This window comes from Orycteropus afer, unplaced genomic scaffold (genome assembly GCF_000298275.1).
Source record: "Orycteropus afer afer isolate SDZICR_OR568_19922 unplaced genomic scaffold, OryAfe1.0 scaffold00312, whole genome shotgun sequence".
NCBI classification, from domain to species: domain Eukaryota; kingdom Metazoa; phylum Chordata; class Mammalia; order Tubulidentata; family Orycteropodidae; genus Orycteropus; species Orycteropus afer.
In genome coordinates, this window is record NW_006921899.1 from 3,053,730 (window position 1) to 3,062,220 (window position 8,491).

The window sequence follows — 8,491 nt, forward strand, 5'->3', positions numbered from 1 at the left end:
ATCCATCCATCCATCCATCCATCTTTCTAAACATCTACCCATCCATTCGTTCTTCTTTCTAAACATCCATCAATCCATCCATTTGTCCATCTTCCTAAACATCCATCCATCCATGCATCATCCATGCATGCATTCATCCATCCATTCTTCTAAACATCCATCCATCATCCATCCACCCAAACTCCTTATTTCTGTGGTGCTTTTCAACTTAAGTTGCAGACATCAGTATAATTTACCCCTAAACATCTATAATACATATTTTATCATGCTTCTTCACTTAATATAATATGAAAAATTTCCTATGTTTTCAAATGTCCTTCTAAAATATTAAAACAATGTAAAACCTAGTTGCCCCCGAGTGGTCTCTGACTCACGGCCACCCTACGTGTGGCAGAGGGGCCTGTACTGTGCAGGGTTTCCAATGGCTGATTATTTTTCAAGTAGATTGCCAAGCCTTTGCTCTGAATTGTCCGGAAGTGGGCTCAAACCACCAGCCCCTTGGCTAGGAGCCACACACGTTAACCGTTGGCACTGCCTAGGGATTCCAAAGTGATACCAGCCATCACTCGGTTCTTACTAAGTGCGAGGCGGGGTTCAAGCATTTCGCCTGTATCAATTTACTTTGCCCGATAACAAACCCCGGGAGATAGGTGCCAAGACTTCCCAGCTCTGCTGATGACACCTTCTACTGCTTACAGTCAATGACACAATGACAGGAGAGGCCAGGACCTGGGACGGATTTGGGATGACATTGCAAAGGGGTAACGGTTTTGGGCTCTGCGAGATTTTGCTGTGAGCTGGGAACACGCAGTCCTGATTCCACCAGAGAGGGCCTTTTATACACCAGGCACATGTCTGTGTTCACCATGCCTCCTCCACTACCCTGTGGAGGCCCGCTATACAGGTATTGCTAAAGCTTACCCCACAAAGCTCTTGTCAAAAATAAAATAAAATAAAAAATCCCTTGGCTTCATGGTCAAAATCACTGACTAACCTCCCTGAACACAGACAGCTTTGCTGAATTTTCTGGCAGATCCAACCTTCCTGCAGCTGAGAACAGCAAAGTTGAGCCTCTCAGGCTCCTGGTCAGGGAGCTGCAGCGGGTTTGTCGAGTTAGGGCTCAACCAAAACAAAAGAAAATATGGACTGAAGGGTCTGTTTTTCTACCCCTCGCCCTGGACGGCAGAGAGATATGCACAGGTGTCTCTGAGGGGACTCAAACGACCAACCTTTTGGTCAGCAGCCAAGTATGTCAGTGATTGCACAGCCAGCTTGGGGGCAGTGTCGTTTTTATTTCTGACCACAAGATGGCGCGCCGAAGCCTGCATTGGAAACTGGGTCGGCTTGGGGAGAGGGTTCTTTGGGCGACAGGACCAGCTGAACACCACTCTCTCATGCTTATTGGCTTTACATCTTTATGCTAACAAGATGCAGTAATGTTATTCCAAATGCGTAAATATTATTGAGTTTTCCAAGGATGTTGCCTGAATCCAGGGCAGAAGACCGCCATTCATGGCTGAGAGGGGAGGGGAGAAGCAGGCTGGTGAGGAACAGAAAAGCTCGCCCACCTGGCTTGCTTCAGCTCGTAAATCCATTTATTTACACACTTTGGTATGAACATGCTGCAATGTTGGTTTCTTTGGGACTGTGCTTCATACAAGGCACTCTGTTGGTGCAGTGGTTAAAGCATTTGGCTGCTAGCCAAAAGGTCCCCACACCAGTTGCTCTGGGGAGAAAGATGAAGCAGTCTGTTTCCGTAAAGATTTGCAACCTTGGGAAATTATGGGGCGGTTCTAATTGTTCTATACTGACTATGGTTTGGATTCAACTCAACGGTGACAGGTTTTGGGATAGTAGGTCCTCGACTCAGGCAGGTAGCCTGCTGTTTGCATTGTGGTCACAGGAGAGATTCTGTATGCAGAGAGGGATTGCCTGGCCATGTTTCCTTTGGTTGCACCACTTCCCTCCCGATTGTTACCTGACACCTTGTTTCATTGAGGGGTCAGCTGTCCTTGAAGGTCAGGCCTCAGGTGGCCACAATTTCAACAAATGGGCACCATTTCCTGTCTGTGTCCCAGTCAACATCCTGCCTTCTGCCCCAGATATTGGGGTTCCTGCAGAACTAGAGGATGTCCAGCTGAGGGCTGGTGTATCAGCTCATGGACTCACTATCTGGGATTCTTCAGTCTTATGGCATTTCAGTAGCCTCATATGCGTGTGAAAGCTGGACAGTGAATAAGGAAGACTGAAAAAGAGTTGAAGCCTTTGAATTATGGCGTTGGTGAAGAATACCGCAAGTACCATGGACTGCCAGAAGAACTAACACATCTGTTCCAGAGGAAGTGCAGCCGGAATGCTCCATGGAAGCGAGAATGGCCGGACTTCATTTCACCGACTTTGATTATGTTGTCAGAAGGGACCATTCCCTGGAGAAGAATGTCATGCTTGGTAAAGTGGAGGGTCAACAAAAAAGGGGAAGGCCCTCAACAAGATGGATTGACACGGTGGCTGCAACAATGCGCTCAGGTATAGCAAGGATTGTGAGGTTGGCACAGGACTGGGCAGTGTTTTGTTCTGTTGTACATAGGGTCACTTGAATCAGAGCTGACTCGATAGCACCTAAGAACAACAACAACTAACATCGGAGTTGTAAGTAATTTTCCCTGGGTGGTGCAAATAGTTGCACTCTCGATGACTAATTGAAAGGTTGGAGGTTTGAACCCACCTGGATGTACCTCAAAACATCGATGTGGTGATCTGTTTCCAAAAAGGCCCAGCCTGGAACCTCTGTGGAGTAATCCTACTCTGCACACGTGGGGGTCGCCGTGCGTCGGAACTGACAAGATGGTAACTGACAACAGCCAAGTTGTAGAGAGGAGCTCATCTTAGTCACCTGATGCTTCTATAACAGAAATACCACAGTGGGTGGCTTCAAAGAACATATACCAAAAAACAAACAAACAAACCCAAACCCACTGCCACTGAGTTGATTCTAACTCATAGTGCCTCCCATTGGGTTTCCAAGGTGGTAAATCTTTATGGAAGTAGATTGCTCCACCTTTCTTTGATAGAGTAGCTGGTGGGTTTGAACTGCCAACCTTTTGGTTAGCAGTCAGATGCCTTAGGCACTGCACCACCAGAGCGCCTTTAAAGAACATATATACATATTCCTCTCTCTCTCTCTCTCTCGGTTTGTTATTGTTAGTGAACATTTTCAAGGGTATGTCATATTTTGGAAGCTCATCACCAGGCCTGTCCTCTGAGGTAGCTCTGTGTGGGTTTGAACTGGCAACCTTTCAGTTAGTATCTGAGTTCACGGTCCCAGCTCTAGGGGAAGGCTCTCTGTCCACTGTGGGGGGAAACCCTTGTGTTAACTTCTGAAGCCCTGGCATTCCTCGGTTCCCCGGTGTTCTCCACAAGGCGGCTGTCTTCCCACTTTCGTGCTGCTTGTCTCTGTGCCTAACCTACTGCTTTCAATTCTCAAAAGTGATCAGGTTTAAGGGACACCCTACACTGACATGACTACATTAACATAACAAAGAAAACCCTGTTCCTGAATGGTGTTACACCCACAGGTAGAGGGGTTAACCTCCCCACACATATTTTTTGGGGACACAATGCATTCCCAACAGAGGATGTGCCAAAAGGACTGGTTGTCCCCTTGGGTCACTCTCCTTTGCTCAGTTCACAGTCGCCAAGAATGCAGGATGTCTGGTGGATTTCCAGTTCCACTGAGTTTTCCACATTCCCTCCTCAGTGCACTCTTAAGAGCCTGGAGGGTTTGGGGCAAGGATTTTCTTAAAAACAGCAACAACCAGAACAAAAATCAAAAGTAGAAAAGGGGGGGTGAGGAGGAGGGGAGCATTATATTTATTTAATGACAGAAGAGGAAATTCTGGGCTATGAGTCATTGTCTTCTGTTACAAACATCTCCTTTCTAGAAGAACTTCATTAATTATTTTGTGGCATCATCGAAAATTTTGAAATATAGAATTCAAAAAATGTACATATTTATTTCAACCATGTTAACTGACTAAAATAGTTCATTTTAACTACATTAACTAACCCTATGACTTACTGTTCTTACTGCCTGTCTTAGTTCTCTAGCGCTGCTACAGCAGAAATACTACAATATCATAAGTGAAATTTTCTGGATGTTAATTCAAAAAATGATTGCCACATACATCGACAGGGAAGTTCCGGGAATTCAAGCCAGATTCAGAAGAGGACGTGGAATGAGGGATATCATTGCTGATGTCAGATGGATCTTGGCTGAAAGCAAAAATACCAGAAAGATGTCTACCTGTGTTTTATTGACTATGCTAAGGCATCTCACTGTTTGGGTCATAACAAATTACAGATAACATTGTGAAGACTGGGAATTCCAGAACAGTTAATTGTGATCATGAGGAACCTGTACATAGAGCAGGAGGCTGTTGTTTGAACAGAACAAGGGGATACTGCATGGTTTAAAATCAGGAAGGGAGTGTGTCAGGGTTGTATCCTTTCGCCATACTTATTCAATCTGTATGCTGAGCAAGTAATCCAAGAAGCTGAACTATAATGAAGAAGAACGTGACATCAGGATCAACAACAAGCAATATGCAGATGATATAACCTTGCTTGCTGAAAGCGAAGAGGACTTAAAGCACTTACTGAAGAAGATCAAAGACTATAGTCTTCAATATGGATGACACTTGAACATAAAGAAAATAAAAGGCCTCACAACTGGACCAAAAAGCAACTTCATGATAAATGGAGAAACTATTGAAGTTGTCGGTGATTTCCTTTTACTTGCATCCTCAATCAACACCTGTGCAAGCAGTAGTCGAGAAATCAGATGTTGTATTGTACTGGGATAATCTGCTGCAAAAGATCTCTTTAACGTTTTAGGAAGCAAAGATGTTACTTTGAAGACTGAGGTGTACCTGACCCAAGCCATGGTATTTTCAATTGCCTCATATGCATATGAAAGCTGGACAATGAATAGGGAAGACCAAAGAAGAGTTGATACCTTTGAATTGCGCTGTTGGTGGAGAATATTGAAAATGCCATGGACCACCAGAAGTATGAACAAATATGTCCTGGAGGAAGTACAGCCAGAGTGTTCCTTGGAAGCAAAAATGGCCAGATTTTGTCTCACTGACTGTGGTGATGGTGTCAGAAGGGACCATTCCCTGGAGAAGGATATCATGTTTGGTAAGGTGGAGGGTCAGCAAAGAAGGGGAAGGCCCTCAGTGAGATGGATTGACACAGTGACTGCAACCATGGGCTCCAGCATAGCAAGAGTTGTGAGGCTGGCCCAGGACCGGGCAGTGTTTGGTTCTGTTGCACATATGGTAGCTATGAATCAGAGCTGACTCAACAGCTCCTAACAACAGAATCTTGGCACCCAGTAGGCACTGTGTTGATGTAAAAGGATAGTGGAGAGTACTGAATGAATATTGATTGTGGAAAGAAGCAGTGAAGAGAGAAAGAGGAGTAGAGTCCTGATGACACCATTTGAACCCCTGGATCCAGCCGCTCCTGAAAACAACTCATAGATCCCCTGGACTTATCAGTTATATAAACCATTACATGCTCCAATAGAACATGGGGCAATAGACTCTCCAGTGGAGGGAAGAACTAGTTAAGTCCAAACCCTAGTGGAGAGAAACAGTTAACTGTAAACTTTGGTAAACTTCATGGGATTTGAATTTGATCTAAGCTACACTGATGCTTTAGTACATTTTTTTTTTTTTGGGGGGGAGCACCCTCTGTCTTTTTCTTTTGCTCCTCTTTACTTCTTGTTCTATGATTAAGGCACGAGAAGAGATCATTTTCCTATTTAAAAACCAAAGGAAAAAGCTCAAATCCCCAATGTCTCTTTAGTCCAGAGTGAAGGACAAGCTGACAGGGGATGGCAATTTGATTCTACCCTTGCTCCCGCCTCCCGGAGTGTGACTTCTTGGACTTGACCCAAAGTTGGATTTGCCTGTCACTTCTGATGTGGCAAAGAAGCTTTACAAAAGCTCTCTCAGGGAACTTGCTGACAGAGGGAATGAATGACGCGTTTGAGGCTGGAATTTGCTGAGAGATGAAGTGGAGTGAAATAGTGATTGTCAGGGAAAAGTCAAGAAAGTAACTTTCCTGAAAAAAAGTAGCAGCTTTATTCAAGGAAGTGGCTCCACTACTTGATTAAAGACTACAACTATTTATTTGGAAGAGTTATGTAAGTTCAGAAAGGACTAGAAAATATTATAATATACACAGTGTGATAATTACCCCTGCACCCATTGCAAAGAATTAACAAATATTAACACTTCATCATACTTACTTCTGATATTATAAAAAAATAAAACACTGCTGATAAAGTTATTCCCCTGCAGCACATAGGACTGACGCACAGTGCCGCGTTTCCTTGGCCAACCGCTCAGCCCCCTGCGACCATGGCGGACGGCTCTGGGGGAGGCTGACTGCTCGCCACCTTGGGCTTCTCTGCCCAAGGACTTCCTCCCATGGCAATCCACAGAGCCATCAGAGAGGCAGAGATACAGTGCTCCAAGACCAACCCTTCAATGAGACACGGGAGGTGGAAAAGAATTGTTCCTGATTCCCTGTCCCCGGGAGGAACAGTTCTGAAGTGTATTCTATATGGATCTTTAGAAGGTCCCCAAGGGAACTGAACCCCAGTTGCCCACAGTGGTAACCATCAGATTAATATACTTTTATTGGCTTTTCTTCCCTTCCTCTCTCTCTCTCCCCACATTCTCACACATGCTTTCTGTAATCATCACCCCAATATGGTCTCTGTACAAATTCCTTGCCTCAGGCTCCATTATTATTATTTATCGTGGCTCTATATCTATATATATCTATATAACAGAACATTTGCCGTTTCTTTTCTACATGTGCAACTCATACACTGTATTGTGCAACTATCACCACTATGAATTTCCAGATGTTTTCACTACCCTTAAAGAAACTCAGTGCCTTGTAAGCAATTATTCCCCTTTGCCCATCCACCTCAGGTAACCACTAATAAACTCTAGTCTCTATGCATTAGACTATTCTAGATACTTTGGATAAGCGAGATCATGCAGCATCTGGTCTTTTGAGTATGACTTACTTCACTCAGCATAATGTTTTGAAGGTTCATCCATGCTGTAGCATGTATCAGGACTTCATTTCTCTTTATAGCTGAGTAATATTCCATTGTATGGTCAGTCCACATTTTGTCTATCCATTCATCTGTCAGTAGACACATGGGTTGTTTTCACCTTTTGGCTATCATGAGTAATGTTGCAATGAACATTGGGGGACACGTATTCAGGCTGTTTCAGAAGAACACAAACTAGGACGCCCCCTTCCTTCCTCATCCCTCATCAGAGGCAATCACTCTGCTGAGTTTGGTGTAAATGTTCCAGCTCTATGTTTTTAAACTTGTGGTTAATACATCAACAGTATATAATCTAGTGGAGTTTAGATAATTGTATGAGTGAGACCACTGTGTGTGTGTATGATTCTGCAACTGGCTGTTTTCACTCACCATGTTTTTGAGATCACGACTCTGTGTAATTTTAAACATTGTATGACAGAACCACATTTAAACAAATAATTTATTTTACTTTTTCTTGTTGTTGTTGAAAATATACACAGCAGAACATACACCAGTTTCTACATGTGCAATTCAGTGGCACAGATTTCATTGTGCAACCATTTTCACCTTCCTTTTCTGAACTATTCCTCCCTGTTTAACATAAACTCAATGCCTCCCAAGCTTCCTAGCTAACCTTTCAACTTGCTGTTGTCAGTTTGATCCCATATAGCTAGTTCCTAAAAGAGGACAGTCCTCAAGGCAGACATTCCTTACTAATTAAGCTTAACTATGATTTGGTTCTAAGATGATTTCAGGGGATAGTTTTGGTTGAAGGTTTAAAGATTATCTCAGGGCAATAGTTTGTGGGCTCACCTAACCACAATGGCTCCAGAAAGTGTGGATTCCCTGAGAATTTGAAATTCTGTTTTGCATTTCTCCCCCTTTTGATCAGGATTCTTCTAAAGAGTCTTTGCTCAAAACAGATGGAACCATATTTTTTGGGGTGCCAAATTAAAATCCAGCGTTATTTTAGACATTGCGTTTTCCACCTACAATACAGTGCTAATAATGTTCAGTGTTACTTCCTTTCCCATGCACACAATCCATATTAGACTATTGAGAATGTCCAGAAATATAGTATAGCAGATTAACTTTTAAAACTACGACTGAATGTGCTACAAATTTGGGTCCTTCATTTGTTTCACTGAGGAAAATGCTAAAGTATCTATGCTCAGAGATTGACTTAATCATTATCTTCAATGGTGGGTCCAGAAGAGGCACCACTAGATGGAAGAGCTCCACCACCAGGGAAGCCCCCAGACATGTCTCTGACACTCTGATACAGCCTGGTGATGATGGGGTTTCAGACTTTCTCCAGCTCCTTCTGCTGATGTTCAAATTTCTCCTTCTCTG

General features: G+C 43.5%; 1 pseudogene; it reads right to left on the reverse strand.

The window, feature by feature from the left end:
- Positions 1-8,321: 8,321 nt before the first annotated feature.
- The window catches only part of LOC103206366, a 3,486-nt pseudogene continuing 3,316 nt past the window's right edge, over positions 8,322-8,491 (reverse strand).